Source organism: Oryctolagus cuniculus, chromosome 5, assembly GCF_051225735.1.
Source record: "Oryctolagus cuniculus isolate XC-2025 breed Fujian yellow rabbit chromosome 5, ASM5122573v1, whole genome shotgun sequence".
Lineage (NCBI taxonomy): Eukaryota > Metazoa > Chordata > Mammalia > Lagomorpha > Leporidae > Oryctolagus > Oryctolagus cuniculus.
The window spans coordinates 85829319-85853069 of NC_142871.1; the positions used below are offsets into that span (position 1 = coordinate 85829319).

Below are 23751 nucleotides of genomic sequence, written 5' to 3' on the forward strand. Positions count from 1 at the left end.
TGCCATTTTCACTCCCATTCTCTTGTAAGTGCAAAATGGAGTCTTTCAGAGACATGAAATAAATATTCTTAGTTATAATTGTTAATGGGTCATGGTTATTAGAATGAATGAATGTGTTTGCTTGCAGTTAAAATTTTTCAGTTTTAATTTCTAATAAAATAAACATGAACAGAATAGTCTCCTAAGTAAAATATCTTCAAATACATTCAAAGACTGTAGGTACTGTCAGATCACAATTTAAAACTACCATTTAAACCCTTTATGGTGTATGCCAAATGATAAAGTAGCCACTGGTGAGGGAATAGCCTATAAAGCTTTGTTTCCATTTTTCTGATTTTTAATTCACATGTCTTAAAATGTTTAAATCTGACAGTTCATTTATAAAGAAAAAATTTAAATATTTGTAATATGTATTTATTTCCAGTCTCCCAACATTCTGTCCACTTTGGCTCTAATGTGGATCTAAACTTAGCTTATTTTTAACATGAGAAATCCAGTTCACTTATGTCTATCATTTCTAACATACATTTATGATGTTTATCCAAGGCTTAAAAACTGAATTTTGAATACATTGAATTGAAGACCATCTCTTTTTTAAATATTTGTCCAACAAATGAATAGGCATTATAATAATACTATAATGTTAATGATTTTGTAATTGTCAAAATAAGTGATATTGAACGTCTTTTAATTTGATTATTGTTTATAGCCCTTGCCAATTTCCCTGCTTGATTAGAGTCTGTATAGCTTTTATCTGTCAAACTCTTTCTTTTCTGCAGCCATTAATTCTTTCACTATATGTCAAATTTTTTATGAAGAAAATGTAATTAAAATATAAAAACTTGAAAATAAAGTATCTATCACATAAATCCATGAGTGATTTCTATTTTTTTGCCCCAAGTTAAGCTTTTCTTTTAAGTACAAAAAAGAAGAAGAAACAAAAATCAAAAAAAGAAATGCAGATGTGGAGGAGGGATTACGAAGGGAGCTGGAAGGGGAGAAGTTGGGCTGTGATAGCTTTCATTAGGCAAGAGTGCAGGAAGCCTCTTCTGTGTGAAAATACTGTTGAAACACACAGTTGAGCAAACTCCTATTTTAATTTTGTATTACTTAAATGTATTAATATCTTCATTTCTTGAAGATGGCGACTTCACTGATGTATTAGTCTAAACAGACTTGCTTATCACTCTCATATACTGATATGTGTATCTATGTGTACACATACATAAGTCTACACAGAGATACATATGAGGGTCTTCAAAAAGTTTGTGAAAAAAGTCTACTTGAAAAACTAGGAATACACTTCAATTTTTGCACTCAAATGAAAATATCTTTTAATTAAATTTTCCACAAATATTTTGAAGTACTCTCATATATCAGAGGTCTCTTATCCTTGACTAGACAAGAGAGAAATTTTTTAAAAAATGAGGATGAGAATGTTGAAACAATTAAGAGATAAGTACTTCTTGTTAATCATATTATATATTTGTGCCTTTAATGAATTCAACGATATAATCAAAATAGCATCTAAATCAATACACAGGAAAATATTTCAAAGTTTTCTGTATTTGTCATTGACATTTCATCTATTCATTGCTTCATTTCACAAATTTTCACTGCATTTCTGCTATATAACAAGCTTTGTGTTCATTGCTGCAATTTCAGAAATGAAAACAAAATTTCCTTGTCTTAATAGAGTTCACAGGACAGAAAAGGGAAGTACATAATAAACAGGCTGACGACAAAATCATAGAATTCTAGGATCTGTTTGGATGTAGGGAGTGGTACAGAGATCATGAATACTAGAGATTGTCTTACTTGAAATTTTTGAAACCAGAAATGCTTATATTTTGGGATTGTGGAATATTTGTATGTATACATGCCAAGATATATACATATGTATATGTGTGTTTGTGTGTGTGTGTTTGAGTGTGTGTGTGTGTGTATATATATGAATAAGGAGATGTCTTGGAAATGAGACTCAAGTCTAAACACAAAATTCATCTAAGTTTTATACATATTTTGTACACATAGCTTGAATCTAAGTTTACACAATGGTTTTAATAATTTTATGCCTGAAACAAAGTTTTGTGGTGTGAAATTTTCTACTTCTGTCTTCATGTTACTGTTTAAAAAGTTTCGGATTTTGGAGTATTTTGGATTTTTTATTTTCAGATCATAGATGCTCAATTTATGCTTGCCAGTAATTAATTATGAGCAGTTAAATAACTTTTTGTGGATACCCAGCTCGTGTGCAATAAACTGAGATCTAAGTCTATACAATCCAGATTGAGATACTCCCACTATAATTCATCTCCCCTACTCTGTGAAATAAAATGGACTGGAGTTTTAAAACTTAGCAATTTTGGTTTAGGCTTAATATAACTATGAATTGGCAACTAACCAGTGGTGGATGTCCTGCATACCTTGGCCCACCAAATAATTGTCATCTCCTATTTAATATTTTGAATCAACTTGAGGTTCTGGAATCACTTGAAAAGTTGACAAGCAGTCAATATTTAACCCAGACCAGGTTATTGAGAGCTTATGCTTGGTCATACAGGAGACAGCACAACAGAGTTCCAATGACTAACTCTCTGATGGGAGCTGAACAGGGGTTTTTATTTGGTTGTGGAGGTGTGGCTGTGTCCTCTTATTCTCCGACTTTTCCCTCTCAACACGTGGCACTTCAGTTTACACATTGCTCAGTGTTCTGCATATACACATTTGCCTCTTTTGCACAGGACATGCCCAAACAACAGTGTTGATCACTACCAATTCCCCAGGAAGGTCATATATTCATTGTACTAGGTTATTTTGGGTGTATACGGTCTCTAATAAAGCAGTAGAGGATCTGTTGAAGTAATGATCAGAATGCCCCTGGCTCATGATTTATTTCGAGCTGTGTGGAGTGGTTTGTGGTCAGATACAGACATGTCTGGGTCACAGATGTATATATGGTTGAGTCAGGAGGTCCTTGATTTAGTGAGTTTTGTTTTTATCCCATCTCATACTCATTGATAGGTTGTTTTTTTTTTCATTTTTTAGATTAAGGGGTAAGGGCTCAAGTTTTTGCCACTGATACTCAAGGAATTTCTATGTGAATAAAATTGCTCCATATTCCATGATGGTAGCTGATGGAGCTGACAAAGGAAAGCTTTTGTTGAGCTATATAAATCTAAATTATGCTTACATCCTCCTATCATTAGCTTTTAAGAATCGTTAAATGTGTAGTTAAATTTACCTTCATGCACAGAGAGAACAGTTCACTGATCTAGAAATTAAGCTATGTAATTACCCTAATGCATAGTTTTTGTTATTAAGTTATTTGTGCAGGGATACTTCATCATCTGTGGACAAGAGAAGTTATATGTTCCTTCTGAATTACATCTGCCTTAATTGTTTGAAATGGAATCAATTGAGTCTTGATTATATACACAGGGCCACAGGATTATAGGATTTTAGGTACACTTTTTAATTAGGCTAAGTTTCCTAGAAAGGAAAATAGTTTGAATACTCCATTGATTTACTAAAGGAGTATTTGTTGCATGCCTGCTAAGTGTCAAGTGCAATTCTACATGCTGAGAATACTTGTACAGTGGGAAAAGACAGAAAAGACTGATCTTATGGAATTTAATGCTGAAAAATCTCACATTAGTTTTATTTTTAAAATTCGGTTATTCACGGGTTGGTGAATATTCCAGAAATTTATGAACCCACTTATCCTAAATGAGCAGTAAGAGGGCCTATGTCTTTTTTTTCCCAGATCTCAGCAAAGCGAGGGCTTTTTTCAGAACTTCAGGGCCAGTACATGACTATGAGGGTAGGCTTTGGAGACTATCATAAACCCACAAGAGACTCCCATACTTTTTTTTTAAGATTTAGTTTATTTATTTGAAAGACAGAGCTACAAAGAGAGGTAGTGACACACAGAGAGGTCGTCCATCTGTTGATTCACTTCCCAATTGGCTGCCATGGCCAGAGCTGCGCCGATTCGAAGCCAGGAGCCAGGAGCTTCTTCCAGGTCTCCCACGTGGGTGCAGGGGCCCAAGGACTTGGGCCATCTTCTACTGCTTTCCAAGGCCATAGCAGAGAGCTGGATCAGAAGAGGAGCAGCCGGGACTAGAACTGGCATCCATATGGGATGCTGGTGCTTCAGGCCGGGGCTTTAATCCGCTGCGCCACAACACTGGCCCCGAGACTCCCCTTCTTATGAAGTTTATGAAAACCCTTTATTCCTATTATAAGTACTCTGGTCATAGTACACCTTTGGACAGCATACATTTTCCAAGTAGAAAAACTTGCCCCATGCCTATTAACCAGATGCTTAAAAGGCAATTAATATACGACCTGACACAATCAAATTATTAGAGAATATTGTAGAAACCCTACAAGATATAGGTACCGGCAAAGACTTCTTGGAAAATACCCCAGAAGCACAGGCAGTCAAAGCAAAATTAACATTTGGGATTGCATCAAATTGAGAAGTTTATGTACTTCAAAAGAAACAGGAAAGTGAAGAGGCAACCCAGAGAATGGGAAAAAATATTTGCAAACTATGCAACAGATAAAAGGTTGATAACCAGAATCTACAAAGAAATCAAGAAATTCCACAACATCAAAACAAACAACACACTTAAGAGATGGGCCAAGGACCTTATTAGACATTTTTCAAAAGAGGAAATACAAATGGCCAACAGACACATGAAAAAATGTTCAAGATCACTAGCCATCAGGGAAATGCAAATCAAAACCACAATGAGATTTCACCTCACCCCGGTGAGAATGGCTCACATTCGGAAATCTACCAACAACAGATGCTGGAGAGCATGTGGGGAAAAAGGGACACTAACCCACTGTTGGTGGGAATGCAAACTGGTCAAGCCACTATGGAAGTCAGTCTGGAGATTCCTCAGAAACCTGAAGATAACCCTACCGTTCGACCCAGCCATCCCACTCCTTGGAATTTACCCAAAGGAGTTTAAATTGATAAACAAAAAAGCGGTCTGCACCCTAATGTTTATTGCAGCACAATTCACAATAGCCAAGACCTGGAACCAACCTAAATGCCCATCAACGGTAGACTGGATAAAGAAATTATGGGATATGTACTCTTTAGAATACTATACCGCAGTAAGAAACATCGAAATCCAGTCATTTGCAACAAAATGGAGGAATCTGGAACACATCATGCTGAGTGAAATAAGCCAGTCCCAAAGGGAAAATACCATATGTTCTCCCTGATCGGTGACAACTGACTGAACACCAAAAAGGAAACCTGTTGAAGTGAAATGGACACTATGAGAAACGGTGACTTGATCAGCATAGCCCTGACTGTTAATGGACAACTTAATACATTATCCCTCTTAGTATTTTTTTGTCTGTTCTACTTAATACTACTGGTTTAATTCTGTAATTATCACACAGTTATTCTTAAGTGTTGAAATTTAACTGAAATGTGATCCCTGTTAAACATAAGAGTGGGGATAAGAGAGGGAAGAGATGTGCAATTTGGGACATTCTCAGGCTGACTTGCCCCAAATAGTAGAGTTAGAAACATACCAGGGGACTCCAATTTAATCCCATCAAGGTGGCATGTACCAATGCCATCTCACTAGTCCAAGTGATCAATTTCAGTTCACAATTGATCATAATGAAAGGACTAAGAGTCAAAGGGATCACATAAACAAGTCTAGTACCTGCTAATACTAACCGATAGAATAAATAAAGGGGAGAGTGATCTAACATGGGAAGCAAGATACTCAACAGACTCATAGAATGGCGGATGTCCTAAACAGCACTCTGGCCTCAGAATCAGCCCTAAAGGCATTCGGATCTGGCTGAAAAGCCCATGAGAGTATTTCAGGCATGGAAAGCCAAGACACTCTGACAAAAAAAAAAAAAAAAAAAAAAAAAAAAAAAAAAAAAAAAAACCCTAAATAAAAGATCTCTGTGAGTGAGATCCCAGTGGAAAGAACGGGTCTTCAAAGAGGAAGTACCTTTCTCTGAAGGGAGGAGAGAACCTCCACTTTGACTATGACCTTGTCTAAACAAGATAAGAGTCGGAGAACTCAAGGGGCTTCCATAGCCTTGGAAACTCATGACTGGTGCATAGGAGATTACTGATGCCATAAACAGGAGTGTCAATTTGTAAAGTCAACAACAGGAGTCACTGTGCACTTACTCCTCATGTAGGATCTCTGTCCTTAATGTGCTGTACATTGAGACTTAATGCTATAACGAGTACTCAAACAGTATATTTCACTTTGTGTTTCTATGTGGGTGCAAACTGTTGAAATCTTTAATTAATGTATACTAAACTGATCTTCTGTAAAAAAAAAAAAAAAAAAAGAAGAAATTAGCAATTCCCAACTTGACTCTCCTGGGATTAAACATGACAATAGGTCTGATCTGATTTCATCATCATTTAAAAAATCATCTATTATTTTTCACTTTATGTTTCTATGTGGGAGCAAAGTGTTGAAATCTTTACTTAATGTATGCTAAACTGATCTTCTGTATATAAAGAGAATTGAAAATGAATCCTCATGTGAATGGAAGGGGAGAGGGAATGGGAAAGGGGAGGGCTGTGGGTGGGAGTGACGTTATGGGGGGAAGCCATTGTAATCCATAAGCCGTACTTTGGAAATTTATATTCATTAAATAAAAGTTAAAAAAAATGCTTGAATTTGGTCTTGTTCTTTTTTTTCCTATTCCTGTTTCTAGATGTAATCACCTGCCTCCTTCTACATTCACTCTTGCCATTGCCATTTGCACCACAAGTTGGTGCAGCCAAGGGGCAATCTTCAAGGATGCACTATGACTTTTGGACTTTCAGCCTTCAAAACTGTGAGCTAAATATAATTTTGCTTTTTGGACCTAGGGTTGCGATCTCTCTCTGCACCCTGTTGGCATTGTCTGTGTACATGGTGTGCTCCCAGAAAGCACTGTGTGGCATACAGGTCCTTGTGGATGTCAACTTCACAGCACATGATGGAGTTGAGGGTAGTTTCAGGGATGCCACAGGACTCCATGCCCAGGAAGGAGACTGCAAGAGTGCTTCGGGATGGCAGAACCTGGCCATCAGGCAGCTGGGTAGCTCTCTACACAGTGGTGGCCATCTCCTGCTTGAAGTCCAGGACAAGATAGCACAACTGCTCCTTGCGATCGCAAACTCCCTCTGGGCTATGATGGTGAAGCTGTTGCCCCACTCAGTGAGGATCTTTATATGTTGTGAGTCAGGTCCTGGCCAGAAGCAGGATGGTGTGAGGAAGGGCATACCCTTCAGTAAATGGGCACAGTGTGGGTGACCCATAGCTGGAGTCCGTCACAATGCTAGTGGTGCAGTCTGAGGCACATAGAGACAGCATGGCCTGGATGACCACATACATGACTGGGGTGTTGAAGGTTTCGAACATGATCTGGGTCATCTCACAGTTGGTCTTCACTTACTGGGGCCCTCAGACAGCACCACAGGGAGCTCCTCAAAGGCCACACACAACTTGCTATAGAAGGTGTGGTGCCAGATCTTCTCCATGGTGTCTCCGCTGGTTACTGTGACATGCTCAATGTGGTACTTGTCTCTCTTGCTCTCCACCTTGTTGCCTACAGAAAAGTCCTCTGGCCCAAGCCCACCACCACACCCTGGTGCTGTGAATGCCCCATAACATAGGGAAAAATGTCCTGTGGGGCATCAACACCCATGAATCCAGTTCTGCACATGAAGGGGCTGTAGTCTACCAGAGCAAGGGTACATCACCACTGATGGTGAGCTGGTTGTGTGGTGTAGGTCGTTAGGGGATCAGAGAGTGAGAGGTGCTTTGCTGCTGGACTGGATTCAATATTGGAAGGTAGAAATGTATAATTATTTGATTATTCATGTACAGATATATTCTCATCTCTATTTAGAATCTTAGAACTGGATTTAGGGATCCTACTAGTATTAGGTGTGAATCCTTCTCTTACAGTTTACCTCAAGAAACACACTAAGTTCCTGAAGTATAGCATTAATGTCTTTTCTTAAAATGGTCATATTTTCAGTCCATCACACCTGGAACTCAATAAATAACATTTGCTCACTGGATAAGCATCAGTTAATGGGTTGTTATATACTGTAGGAATTTATGGATATAAGGATGTAATTAATACCTAGAATAATCAAGATTTAAGGAGGAAAGTGGACATTAGGTCTCAAAGACTGGCTAAGATTCTTAGGAGAAAAGAGAAGGGCAGGATATCTCACGTGAGGAAACAAAATATGTGAAACTGTGGAGCCTGGAATGAATAATATCATCTCAAAGAGCAGCCACTAGGGTATCGACAGACATTCATTTACTTTTCATAACATTTTCATAACATTACTGGGTTGTCTGTCAACAGCCATTCATTTATGAAAGCTGCATAGGCAGCTGGATGTCTGGCAGACAGCCTATAAAGCTATTATGATGGGAACATTGTTTTTTAAATGTTGTTTGGAGAAAATAAATCTAGTTTGAAGCAGGTAACTTTTAGGCCTCATTAACTTTTGGTGGTCAATTTTTGGCATTCATTATCTGTAAAAGTATGAGTTGTGTAAAGAATTATTATTGAAGTATTGTCAAAAAGTATTATTTACTGTGTTGTTTTTATTTTATGAAGAAAGGGAGACTATCTGGGGTATACTATTAAAAACATAATTTCTCTGTATCCCATCAACTTCACCCCCCAAAACTACACTGCTGCCAAGAAAATAAATTACTTCTGGAATCCCTATGACTGAACAGCAAGAGAAAATGCCTGTGGCAGGTGATTTTCATGCCTGAGTGTTCAAATATGGATCAGTTGCATCAGTCACATTGAAAGCAGTGGACTATTTTCAGAAATAATTGTTAATGTTCTTCAAAGAACTTTTCTCTCCAAATATTCTCAACACTGGACTATACTATTTCATTACTATTTAGTTTAACCCAATAATAACCACCAAAGATTTTTTGATCTCTACATCTGTTGGTAGTGATAGGGACTGAATTTAGGATGGAGACTATTCAACTAATGAAAATCCCATCCTGAGCCTTTCCTGATGTGGCCACTGGTCCTGCAGAAGATCAGGCTTCCCATTATTTCCCTGGAGTCACTTGCATTGGTGCCTTTGCAAGTGTTGCCCTAGGAACCATCCTCTCTCTCTCTCTTTCCTATTACTTTTCTTCTGTTCTTAATGGAACTATGCTGAGTGAAGTTGTAGCTAGCATATATGATACTTGGGTGCTATGAAGAATAATTCTTTATAGGACATTACATATTATTTCTTCAATATTTTTGCTCTAAGGATACTTCCTGCATTACACTATTCCCATTTCTCCAAAATTTAACTAGTGAGTTATGTCTCTAAAATCCTCTCAGCCCTGTAGGAAAAGGAACATGCCAAATTCTGACCAGTTCCTTTTTTTAAGGTTTATTTATTTATTTGAAAAGCAGAGTGACAGAGAGGCAAGGGCACAGAGAGAGAGAGAGATCTTTCATCCACTGGTTCACTCCCTAAATGGCTGCAATGGCTGGAGCTGGGTCAATCCAAAGCCAGAAGTTTAGAGATTCTTCTGGGTCTCCCACTCAGGTGCAGGGGCCCAAGGACTTGGGCAGTCTTCTACTGCTTTCCCAGGCCATAGCAGAGAGCTAGATTGGAATTGGAGCAGCCAGGATTCGAACCGGTGCCCAAATGGGATGTTGGCACCACAGGCAGTGGCTGTACCCACTATGCTAGAGCTCTGGTTCCCTGACCAGTTCCTTTGATGTTGGACAGAGGTACTTATTTCAAAGATGAACTAGCATGAAAGGAGTATTTTCTGTAACAGAAATAAACAGATTATTGCCCAAATTATAAAAGATAACCCCTATTATAAAATAAGACATTTTAAGAATATGCAAATATACATATGTAAAATATATAAATATGTTAAAGCAGATTATCTTACTTTTTAATAATTTTTGCATTATTTTGGATCAAAATGCTTCCAAATTCATAGGCAAATAAGGTTCACAACAAAGAACTACTTATTACTAAGGAACTCAATAAAGTTAACAATTCATAAAACTGAAAATTTGTTGTTATGTAGACTTTAACAAGAAGAAAGATCATCAGTCATTCAACTTCTCTACTGTTGATAAATCAGATAGGAGTTACAATAAGTTAAAGTAAGTTGATATTAAATTATAAAAAAGAAGAAGTTTTCAGCAATGAGGCTTATTACCTTAATATGACTTGTGGAACGTCTTTATAGGACACTTACATGTGTTTGTGTAGTTTGATTATAACCTTAAATGAAGGCAAATTGATTAATATATTCTTTACCTTATTATATATAAGCAGAAAAATGGATCAGTTTTAAAGGAAAGATATTATAAAGCAAGATATAATAAGCAAAATGTCAAAATCAGAGAAAGAAAATTAAATTATTGCTCCTATCTGCACCAAAAGCATTTATACTGAATTGTAATTTGTGTAAAGCAATCTGTTTATTCTAAGGGTCACATATGAGAAATGTATCACATTTTATGATATAGAAACTCCTTCTAGCTTCTATTACTTAGATTGTGTTTGGCAGCAGGATGTTGATTGTCCTAAGACCACCAGCTGACTATAAGCTGGTACCTCACAGCAGGCTCACCCATCCTGCCTGTCAGGAGCAACTGCAATGAAACCTGCCTACATGGATTGAATTCATTGGAAAGTGGCTGATGACAAAGTGCTGACAAAATTAATGAGAAGCAGGAGAATGGAGTGTGAATGGTGAGAAGGATCATGTGAGCTTCAGGGACTTGGGCATCAGAAAGGACAGCAAGGTCCAACCATGTCCAGCAGCAGTCTGATCAGGTTCACTGTCACTGTGATGAAAATGATATCTCCTTCCTCTTTATATCACTCATTTAAGATTTGGGAAGGGACAATATAACCATCCAGATTATAGCAAGTGCTCACCCCAGCATGATCTTGCTTCTGAGGTGAGTAACATCATGACATATAGCTCAGGTGAAAAACTCACAGTCTTCCTTGGCACTTCGCTTCTTCTTACCTCACATCCAGTGCACTAGCAGACCTTGTGTGCTCGATTTTTAATATCTGTTCTGAAACCAGCCACTTTTCAGCATTTGCGCTAGTCATGATTTTATTGGTGCACTTAGTACTGAATCCTTTTCTGGCATATTTCTGCCATCTAGCCAACTGAATCACGGACTCATTTAAAATGTGCTAGGGTAAATAAGGAAAAAGACTGAGTGACTTATTCAGAGTGATTACACCACAGAGAAAATCTTTAGGTCATGATTCCAGGAGGGTATAAGTATTGCTCTGTTTTGGGATAATTTAGAGGAGTCTGTTTACTGTTCTCTTCACCAACAGAAATTTCAAAGCAAAATGCTATTATATTAAAATGTCTATCTCTTTCTCTCATTCTATCTGTAGTTCATAATGATCTCAAACTTAACATGTTTGAAATTGGTACTGATTGTTTCCCTCCAAATGTGTGAATCTGCCAATCTTCCTCATTTAGTAATGGTAGCACTATTCCATCAATAGAAAAATAGGAAAGGAAGTTGAACTAATATAATTTATTGAACATTCAGTATTTTTATTTTAATTTTTAAAAATATTAACTTCTATATTTTTCAATGCAATTCTTTGAAAATCAAGAACTGATGTATAGTGATACATCTTATTTTGCTCCATCCAAAAACACCATCAAAAGTACAGTTTTGAGAATTTTTAAAAACATGAACTTATGATGGAAATAACAAAGAGGAAAAACAACTGAGAAAATGTCACAAGCTGAAAAGCTGATGGAGGTGTGGTAACTGGCCTAAAACAGCAAATACTTAGCTCAAAGTGGGGACAACTGTGAACCAATCCATTCTCTCAAACAGAACTTTCACAAATATGTGTACTTGTAGACACCAGGTACACACAAAACTGAGAGTGACAAGGGTGGGTGGTCAAATGAGGAGATCTGAAGCAAATCTGTTGTGGAAGCCTTCAGATGCCTAGATTTCCTCCTCTAACTTGTTCCTGTTGCAGAGGACTGGGAGCTGTTCTCTGGAGGGTCTCTGGATTGCCAGGCACAGTTGAGAGTATGAGTATTACAAGTATAGGGAGAGTGTATTATGTAATTCAGCATATTAAATGCTAAATGCTGAGAAACATTCTGTGTCTGCCCAACTTCCTGAAGGCTGGATGCCAGACCTGCAGTTCTCCATGGAGGAAGGCATCTGTCCTCATTTCTGTTGAATCTGATGGCTTCAAGCAGGAAGGCCTAGAGTGACTGACATATGAGGTATTCTGGCAAAAGCCTACCCAAATGACCATACAGTGAAGCTCCAAGTTGAAAACCCTACCCATGTTCAGAATTTCAACTTTTTAGTTCTTAATTTTAAATTATGATTAGATGAATATAGATTATGACACATGAGATACATGTTTCTAGCATGGAATATAAGAACAAAATATTAACAACAACAACAACAAAAACAACTTGGAAGAAAGAAGATTTATTCCCAGCTTAGAATTCTATCACTAACTAAATTATCAATCAAATAATAAAGTGAAAGGAAAATATATAGGCATTCAAAATCTAAAACCTGGGGCCGGCACAATGGCATAGTAGGCTAAGCCTCCTCTGGTGGCGCCAGTATCCCTTATGGGCTCTGGCTCCTGTCTGGCTGCTCCTCTTCCCATATAGCTCTCTGCTAATGGCCTGGGAAAGCAATAGAAGATGGCCCAAGTACTTGGGCTCCTGCACCTACTTGGGAGACCCAGAAAAAGCTCCTGGCTCCTGACTTTGGATTGGCCCAGCTCCGGCTGTTGTGGCCATTTGGGGAGTGAACCAGTGGATGGAAGACCTCTCTCCCTGTCTTTTCCTTTCTCTAACTCTGACTTTCTCAAAAAAAATCTAAAACCAAACAAAACCAACAAACCTATCTCAATGCACCTTTTTTTTTTTTTAAGGAAGCTACTGCAGTACATAATGTATCAAAATCAAAAAAGAGAAAGATATAGGGTATATAATGACAGCTGAGTACCTCATGTGAGGAAACATAGGTTGGAATGATGCGATGCAAGACATGGACATGTGGAAGCCTGTCACTCCCAACATCCTGGATGCCATCTTACTATATTTTTAAACTGAAGACAGAATGCCCAAGGGAACTTGATCCAGGTTCTTGACTTGCTTGGCATGTGTTGATAATGTCTCCTTCCTCTTTCATACCTTGTTGTCTGATTTAGTTTAGGAGCTCCTCCAAATTAGTTCTTTTTGACCTGTCTTGGAGAATTGTATGTAGCTGAATTTGAAAACAGATAAAACCCAGATACCCACCCCCTGTGTGGGACCCTTTGCCTCCCAGGGACATGCAGCTTCAAGATACTAGAAATATTCTATTTCTTAGTTTAGGACAATGATAGAACAAGGATTTCATTTTTAATATTTTTAAAACTAAAAATATATCTAATATGTATATCAATTATGGTCCAGCTAGAGAAGCAAAACAATAGGGGATGCATGTGAGTTTATTATAAGGAGCTGGTTCATGTAACAGTAGGGCCTGGCTAATCAAATCTGAAGTCTGTAGGTCAGGCAAGCAGGAAGGGAAAATCATGAACAGACTGGAATACCAGGATCACAAAATAATACTCCCCAGAAACCAGTTAGTAAGAAAGATCAGGGGGAAGGGAGAGGAGTGGCAAGTCCAGCTGCTATTTGGAGTCTTTGAGTTCAGGAAAGGCCTAAGCCCTATTTTAAAGAAAATCTAACTGATTAAGTCGGGTAAACCTGAGGATAATCACCATTTGGATTAAAGTCAACTGATTTAAAAATATAATCACATCTACAGAATCCTTTCACAGCAGAACATAAATTAGTGTTTAAATGAATGACAGAGACAAGGGGTACATATGCCACAAACCAACCACTTCCTCCTTTCTGTCCTCTACCTCTCCTGGGATAACCCCAATTGGAAAGGGACTAGGAATAGAGTTTTAGGGACTGTAATTCATTGTAGTCAAGTTGCCACACAAAAATCTTACTGCAAAGTTTAACTGCAATGTTTATTCTACACAAGTGATATATTTCCAATTTAAAAAGCTGAATTCAACAATTTCTTTACTGTTAGCAAAATAAAATCACCAGGTAACCTTCTTTAAAGAAGTCTGTAGAAACATTAATAGTGATTGGTTTTTATTTCTTGCACATTTCTTTCTGTGATAATTCAAAATAGCAATAGAAACATTATTTTAGAAAATTATTTTTAGTATTTGAATAAAACCAGACCCAAACTACAGAGGATCATCCTAAATGATGTTCATCCTAAAAATAAACCATTAAATTACCAAATTAGAATATATGTCACAATTCAACATATTTGAAATTAGGATTAGCATACTGTGACATAATTATTTTACTAAACATATTTGGGAAACATGAACTGGAAGACAATATTGTGACCCTAAAATTCAGCTTAAGCTTTTAGAAACTCTTCAAACAATTATTGCATAATTGATTTGTGATGCTAAACTTGCTGTAGCAAACCAACAATTATTAGCTGAACAGAGGCAACCCACAAATTAACAGTAATAAATTTATGTCTAAGATATTTGCTTTCAAAGACATGATGATTGATTATATTCAAAAAGTGCATATTAGGGGCTGGCGCCGTGGCTCACTTGGTTAATCCTCTGCCTGCGGTGACGGCATACCATATGGGCACCGGGTTCTGGTCTCGGTTGCTCCTCTTCCAGTCCAGCTCTCTGCTGTGGCCCAGGAGGGCAGTGGAGGATGGCCCAAGTGCTTGAGCCCCTGCACCCTCATGGGAGACCAGGAGGAGGCACCTGGCTCCTGGCTATGGATCGGCATAGCTCTGGCTGCAGCGGCCATTTGGGAGGGTGAACCAACGGAAAGAGGACCTTTCTCTCTGTCTCTCTCTCTCACTGTCTAACTCTATCAAATAAATAAAAAAAGAAAAGTGCATATTAATCACATGTCTCAGGTGAACAGAACCTGGGGTATCTGCCCAAGCAACTTTTTGAACAAGCATTTTCTCTACCACCTTTTTATTTCTGCTTGAATGGAATCTGTCTATGCTATACCTTTCTATTTTCTTCAGTTTGTCAGTTCCTAATTCTTTAAATTCCACTTTCTCAAATGTATAAACGTTCAGATCCCCTTGAGCTTTCCTTCTTGTTCTTATTATTATCCTTGAGGAAAATCTCTCCTCCTCATGCTCTCTGTGAGCGAACCAGAAATTTTACTTTTAAAAACGCTTATTTATTTGTTTGAAAGGCACAAAAAAGAGAGAGAGTGAACGAGAGAGAGAGAGAGAGAGAGAGAGAGAGAGAAATCTTCCATCCACTGGGTTACTCTCCAGTGGCCACAGCAGCTGGAGCTGGGCTGGGACAAAGCAAGGAGCCTGGAACTCTATCTGTGTCTGCATGTTAGTGGCAGGGGCCAGAGCACTTGGACCACCCATCTACTGTTTCCCAGGCACATTAGCAGAAGACTGGATCAGAAATAGACAGATCTTGGACTGGCACTGTGATATGGGAAGCTGGCATCATAAGTACTGCTTCATTTGGTGCTTCATGCTGTGCCAGTCCCTGAACCAAAAACTTTTTTTTAAAGATTCTTTTTATTTTACTTGAAAAGCAGAGTTGCAGAGAGGCAGAGGCAGAGAGAGAGAGAGAGAGAGAGAGAGAGAGAGAGAGAGAGGCAGTTCTTCCATACATTGGTTCAAAACCCAGATGGCCACAATGGCCGGAGTTGTGCAGAACTGAAGCCAGGAGCCTGGAGCTTCTTCCAGGTCTCCCACATGAGTGCAGGGGCCCAGGGACTTGGGCCATCTTCTACTACTTTCCCAGGCAATAGCAGAGAGCTGGATCGGAAGTGGAGCAGCTGGGACTTGAACTGGCCCCCATATGGGATGCCAGCACTGCAGGCAGTGCCTTTAACCTCTACGCCACAGCAACAGCTGGGGACCAAAAACTTTACTCATGAATGATGAGCAAACCATTTGTATTACACCAACACCAATAAAAATGAAAGTCATGAGTTTTGAAGTGAATTTAGACACATAATTCCAAGAGCATTTATTGACTGCCAACCATGTGATGGGCAATAAGAGCTAGGATAGACAATGACATGACAGTGTGCTAAGGTTAGGATAAGGTTTGAGAACCTTATCTCAAGACCTGTCTATTTCTGATCCAGTCTTATTCTAATGTGCCTGGAGAACAGTACGTATGTTGAAAACTTGGTCCTCAGTGTGATGATGTTGGGAGATGGTGAAATTTTTAAGAGGTGAGGCTTAGGGCAAGATAATTGAGTCATTGAGGTTGCTCTCTGTGAAAAGGATTAATATAATGCTCATGGTCTCCAGTTAGTCTTCCAGTTATAAAGGAGCAAAACTGGCCCACTCATGCCCTCTGGCTTCTTGTCTCACCATATGGTCCCTCTCACACCTGTTTCCACCATGATGATGGATTTCAGCCTTCAAAACTGTTAGCTAAATAAGCCTTTTCTCTTTGTAATGTACATAGCAATAAGAAAAAAACCTAATAGGCAGTGTATCACCAAGCGTGATATATGCCTCTCTCAGAGGGAAGTGATTTTAAACCTTTTCCGGGCCAGAAACTTGGATCTTTTTCTTTTTATCACTAACAAAATTTTTGAAGAAAAATATATTTCACTTTTCTGTTCAACAAACACAAAAATATTTTATAAAGTTCTTTATGGGAACATCTAAAATATAATTTGATATTTTTAATTGATAACTGAAATGGAAGATAAGATATGTTTTATGCCACGGCAGACCCACTCTTGTGCTGCTTTGGGAGGCAGCTTGAGCCAGTTGGACTAGGATTCAAGTTCAAACTTCTACACTTATGCAGTGTGTGTTCTTGTTCCTCCAAACCAACTTGTCATCTGCAAAGAGGGGGATAGTAGTAATAGTGAAGTTGTTGTAAAGATTAGAAATAATAAGTAAATGACATAAATTACTAACTTTCAAGGTTCACTATCTGCCCATCTCTGTTGCTCAAAGACCAAAATGAGATTAACTGTCAGGGAGGGAAAGCAATCAGGCACAATGTGGGGAAAATCCCAGGGTTCTTCTTGGGGAAGGAGAGAGATAATGGGGATAATACATTAAGGGTATGGGATAGCACAGAGTGGGACATAAATAAATAACATGTGGGGAAGAAACATGTGAATAATATAGGGCTCATATTAGAGACCTCAGCATTAAGTTTCCAACATGCCAGAGTAGGAAATAGGCAGGACTACCAGAAACATTCAATCACTTCCCACACATTTCTCAGACCCTCCTGATCTGTGAGTGGAAGCTGGAATTGGTTCTATTTTCTGGTTTTAACTGATGTAGAAGTAGCAGCTGGTGGCTGCTTGGCCAGGTTGGATGTTTTCTTTTCCATGTGGATTATGGAGTCCCATACTTTGGAAAATTCCCTAGCTCCTCCATTGCAACATTTTCTGTAAGAAGGTGAGATAAACTCCACTGGGCTTCCTCTGGTCACACCCCCAGTGGCACTGGAGGAGAGTCCCCACATTCTGAGCATTAGGTGCCTGATAACCTTAACAGCAGGGGCTTTTAGTTATTTTCTTTCTAGGAACCCCTGAGCTTTCAGTTCCCAATCTGTCAGACACACACTGCATATAAGAAAAAAATATTTGTAATAAGGAAAGCAGAGGTCTGGGGAGAATCATTGGAGATACCAGCATCTGAACCGACCTCCAAAGATAAAATACTGCCAAACGTGTGTCTCAAATATGTGCTAGGACCAGCACACTCTTTCTTCAATTCTTCAGCTCCTGTCATGTATGTATGTGTGTGTGTGTGTGTATATATATATATATATATATAATGTTTCTAATATATTTATCCTATTAGAAATAGGATAATGAGAGAAAGATAAAGAGGGAGAGAAAGTAGGCACTACCAAAAGTCTGTTTCAGAGTGATGGGAGGAAATTCATAGACATGAACATCAAGAGATTGCCAAGCAATATTTTTAAAAAGAAAACATATTGTGCCTATATTTCCATTGTCTAGACACTTAAATTTATTACTGTGCCTTGGAAAGTCAAAAGAACTGTCTTAAGCTAAATCATTTCTTTCTTTCCTATCACCCCCCGTAAAAGAAATGAACATATCCTTGACTTTGAACACCTATCATATGCCAGGATCTGTTCTAAGTTCTTGACATGTATTAGCTCAAATTTTAGTTTGTGTCTCCAGGGAACAATAAATAACTCTAGAATCTTGCATTAACACAGCAATTCACTGGACCTTTGGATTGAGTTAATTACATTTTATGGAGTAATTTCCCCCAGGAGAAGCAACATGAAGGAAAGAAACAAAATTTTATGTTATCTAAATAAAAATGGCCATTAATCACTTAATGAAAAGTTGATTTTTTTCTAATAGGATAAATCTATCAGTCACATTATTCATTAATTCAACTAAGCACCAGTTAAGAGATTAGCAAGAACACACCAGTGGAAAGTTCTGTTTCCAGAGCATGGGAATAAGCAACCCCAATCATAACATAAAATCTTCTCCAGTGGGAATCTAGAACTCAGGGAAATTACCAAAAGCGAGTGTGTGCTGTTTTCATGACTTCTTGATTCAATTTCTGGTAATAACATTCATGATTGATGGCACTATGCTTTTAAAAGCTTCATGGAAAGACTTCAGTCCAATACTGTTTACGTCTCCTAGCATATAATTGAAGCAGCTGGGAGATAACTTAATATCATTCATTTTCTTAAAGTATATTATTTCTACTAATTGGTAGACTACTGTGTTTGTACAATATAACACATCATGATTCCAATGGACTTTAGAAAAAACTCCAATACAAATTATTATAAGCCATGATTATTGTATTTACAACAACGGACACTAAAAGAGAAAAAACAGGTTTTGTTTGTTTAAGCAAAAAGTTTAGCTTGATCAATAGTTTCAAATGAATTTTTATTGCTTTGTCTTACTATAAACTTACAGATTTTTTAAACAGAAAATGTGAAAAGATGTACAATTTGGGACATGCTCAAGCTGACTTGCCCCAAATGGTAGAGTTAGAAACATACCAGGGGACTCCAATTTAATCCCATCAAGGTGGCATGTACCAATGCCATCTCACTAGTCCAAGTGATCAATTTCAGTTCACAATTGATCATAATGAAAGGACTAAGAGTCAAAGGGATCACATAAACAAGTCTAGTACCTGCTAATACTAACCGATAGAATAAATAAAGGGGAGAGTGATCCAACATGGGAAGTGAGATACTCAGCAGACTCATAGAATGGCGGATGTCCTAAATAGCACTCTGGCCTCAGAATCAGCCCTAAAGGCATTCGGATCTGGCTGAAAAGCCCATGAGAGTATTTCAGGCATGGAAAGCCAAGACACTCTGGCAAAACAAACAAACAAACAAACAAACACCTAAATGAAAGATCACTGTGAGTGAGATCCCAGTGGAAAGAACAGGTCATCAAAGAAGGAGGTACCTTTCTCTGAAGGGAGGAGAGAACCTCCACTTTGACTATGACCTTGTCTAAACAAGATAAGAGTCGGAGAACTCAAGGGGCTTCCATAGCCTTGGAAACTCATGACTGGTGCATAGGGAGATTACTGATGCCATAAACAGGAGTGTCAATTTGTAAAGTCAACAACAGGAGTCACTGTGCACTTACTCCTCATGTAGGATCTCTGTCCTTAATGTGCTGTACATTGAGGCTTAATGCTATAACGAGTACTCAAACAGTATATTTCACTTTGTGTTTCTATGTGGGTGCAAACTGTTGAAATCTTTACTTAATGTTTACTAAACTGATCTTCTGTTAAAAAAAAAAAAGAAGAAATTATCAATCCCAACTTGACTCTCCTGGGATTAAACATGACAATAGGTCTGATCTGATTTCATCATCATTTAAAAAATCATCTATTATTTTTCACTTTATGTTTCTGTGTGGGAGCAAACTGTTGAAATCTTTACTTAATGTATGCTAAAGGGATCTTCTGTATATAAAGAGAATTGAAAATGAATCCTCATGTGAAAGGAAGGGGAGAGGGAATAGGAAAGGGGAGGGTTGCGGGTGGGAGGGACATTATGGGGGGGGGGGAAGCCATTGTAATCCATAAGCCGTACTTTGGATATTTATATTCATTAAATAAAAGTTAAACAAAAATATATTAAAAACCAAAAAATTTGTAATAATGTAAACAAATCATGCAGTAAACTTTCTATCACAGGAAAAAAAAAGAAAATGTGGAAAATATAGTCCATAAACAAGAAGAAAAAGAAAAGTCATCTGTGATCTCATTATTGCTATATGTTTTTTTTTTTTTTTTGAAGTTCAGTGGTAGAGCCAAGTTTCTCCTAGTTTCTTTTTTTTTAGCTTTTTTTTAATGAATATAAATTTGTAAAGTACAGCTTATGGATTACAATGGCTTCCCCCCACCCCATAAAGTCCCTTCCACCCACAACCCTCCCCTCTCCCACTACCTCTCCCCTTCCATTTACATCAAGATTCATTTTCGATTCTCTTTATATACAGAAGATCAGTTTAGCATACATTAAGTAAAGATGTCAACAGTTTGCTCCCACACAGAAACATAAAGTAAAAAATACTGTTTGAGTACTAGTTATAGCATTAAATCTCAATGTACAGCACACTAAGGACAGAGATCCTACATGAGGAGTAAGTGCACAGTGACTCCTGTTGTTGACTTAACCAATTGACACTCTTGTTTATGGCCTCAGTAATCACCCTAGGCTCTTGTCATGGGCTGCCAAGGCTATGGAAGCCCCCTGAGTTCACCGACTCTTATCTTGTTTAGACAAGGCCATGGTCGAAGTGGGAGTTCTCTCCTCCCTTCTGAGTTAGGTACCTCCTTCTTTGATGACCCATTCTTTCCGCTGGGATCTCACTCATGGAGATCTTTCATTTAGGCCCCCCGCCCCGCCCAGAGTGTTTTGGCTTTCCATGCCTGAAATACTCTCATGGGCTTTTCAGCCAGATCTGCATGCCTTAAGGGCTGATTCTGAGGCCAGAGTGCTGTTTAGGACATTTGCCATTCTATGGGTCTGCTGTGTATCTCACTTCCCATGTTGGATCATTCTCTCCCTTTTTTATTCTATCAGCTAGTATTTGCAGACACTATTCTTGTTTGTATGATCCCTTTGGGTCTTATTCCTATCATTATGATCCATTGTGAACAGAAATTGATCACTGGGACTAGTGAGATGGCATTGGTGCATGCCACTTTGATGGGATTGAATTGGAATCCCGTGGTATGTTTCTAACTCTACCATTTGAGGTAAGTCAGCTTGAGCATGTCCCGAATTCCACATCTCTTCCCTCTCTTATTCCCACTCTTACATTTAACAGCAAACACTTTTCAGTTAAGTTTCAGCACTTAAGAAGAATTGTGTATTGATTACAGTATTCAACCAAAAGTATTAAGTAGAACAAACCAAAAAAATACTAAGAGGGATAACATATCAAGTTGCTCATCAACAGTCAGGGTGAGGGCTGATCAAGTCACCGTTTCTCATAGTGTTCATTTCACTTTAACAGGTTTCCTTTTTGGTGCTCAGTTAGTTGTCACCTATCAGGGAGAACATATGGTATCTGTCCCTTTGGGATTGGCTTATTTCACTCAGCATAATTTTTCCAAATTCCTAACAGGGATCACTTTTCAGTTAAAATTTAAACACCTAAGAATAATTGTGTGTTAATTACAGTGTTCAACCAATGGTACTAGAACAAAAAAAATACTAAAATGGAGAAAGTTGTTTTTTAATTTCCTTCAGTATTCAAATATATATACACATGTAGACAACAATAATTTAATTTTACTTTTAAAAGAAGAGATCCACCCAGGACCACACACAGTGCATAGTGAGCACTTCAAAGGAAGGGAAATTGGGTAGATTATCAACATGTGTCTATACCAAGAGCTAAAGAAACCTTTATGCTCTTTATGAATTCAAAAATCAATTCTAAATAACCCAATTATTATCAATTAACATAAAGTGTCAAGTTCCTCATAAAAGCTATAATTCATTAATGTTAAGTTGACATGTCTTACTGTCACAGAGCCAGAAAATAAAGGTCTGGACTTGTGCACACCTTTGGAGTAGAAATTCATCTTTAGTCTTTTCCAACTTTAATTTTAGCTCCCTTTTCTCCTATTAGCAAACTTCCCTTCCAGAGGCAAGCAAACGTCCATCATATCTAATCCTGAATCACATTCTTGTATTAATAAACATCTGCTGAGGAATTAGCACACAGTTCTCAACTTGGCTGCATATTAGAATCAAATAAGGAATTTTCAATAGTGATGCCTGTGCTCCACACAGATTCATTCAAACCAGATCTCTGACAGTAGCATCTGAGTATCTGTGTATTTTAATAAGATGCCCAGATATTTTCATATACTAGAAGATGTCTCAATATCTACTTGGTGAATATTTTCAATATACTATAGTTTATATATAAGTTTGGGTATACTCCAAAAGTCCATGTATTATGTATTTGGTCCTCAAAGTCTTTTTTCATAAATGTTTTTTATTTTTTTGACAGGCAGAGTAGATAGTGAGAGAGAGAGAGAGAGACAGAGAGAAAGGTCCTCCTTTTTCCGTTGATTCACCCCCCAAGTGGCTGCTATGGCCGGCCGGCGCATTGCAGCCGGCGCGTTGCACTGATCCAAAGCCAGGAGCCAGGTGCTACCTCCTGGTTTCCCATGCGGGTGCAAGGCCAACCACTTGGGCCATCCTCCACTGCACTCCCGGGCCACAGCAGAGAGCTCGACTGGAAGAGGAGCAACCAGGACAGAATCCAGCGCCCCGACCAGGACTAGAACCTGGGGTGCGGGTGCCACAGGCAGAGAATTAGCTATTGAGCCGCGGCGCCGGCCAACCTTTAAGTCTTATGTTTATGGCTAATGAATTAAGGGAGGTTATTTGATCTAATTGTGTCATGTTGGAGCTGGGTGCATGGGAGATTTTTAGGTCACTGAGGATGTGCCTTTGGAAGGTAGTTCTTGAAAGAGGATCAGTTCTAAAAGTTGGGTGGCAAGTGCTCCCTATCTCTCTGCTTCCTGGCTTGCCATGAAATCCTTCCTCAGTAGTTGATTTTACTATCCATTGCCCTCACCAGATGCCAGATCAATGGGGCTGCCTGGTCTTGGACTGTGTGTGAACCCCAAAAAATCTGTGCAACAGATGGGCATAGGGCACTGCAATTGAGATACCACTTGATATGCCTACATTTAATATCAAAGTACCTGGATTTGAGTTTAAGCTCTGTGTTCAACTCCAACTTTCTATAAGTGTGCCCCCTGGGAGGCAATAGGTGATGGCTCTAGTAGTTGAGAGACATGGATTGATTTTCTGGATCAAGGCTTAGGTATGATCTAAACTTCACTGTTGTGGGCATTTGAGGAATGAACCACTGGGTGAAATTTGTCTCTGCCTCTGTCTTTGCCTTTCAAATAAAATTTAAAAATAAAGAAAAACATACAAAAAAAAAAAAAACAGTGTGAGTGAAGACAAGGATTTTTCCTTCCTAGCCCCTCTCAGGTATTTTAATTATAGACAGCTGACAGACAGCTGACTAACACAAAAGGGAGCCATCATGATCCTAAGAAACAATATGATAGGTGGTATTTTGAAATAAAAGGCCTCTTTGGCATTTCTACCTAGAGCCACAT

At 38.3% G+C, this 23751-nt stretch overlaps 1 long non-coding RNA gene across 3 annotated transcripts in view; it reads left to right on the forward strand.

Annotated features, from left to right (window-relative positions):
* Positions 1-23751, forward strand: part of LOC138849638 (uncharacterized) — a 180011-nt gene that overhangs the window by 61147 nt on the left and 95113 nt on the right. Inside the window, exon 2 of one of the 3 annotated variants that reach the window (XR_016233872.1) lies at positions 6727-6849. The exons of the other annotated variants lie outside the window; for them this stretch is intronic. This is a non-coding gene — a long non-coding RNA (uncharacterized LOC138849638). The remainder of the gene's footprint in view (positions 1-6726; positions 6850-23751) is intronic. 3 annotated transcript variants of the gene reach the window in all.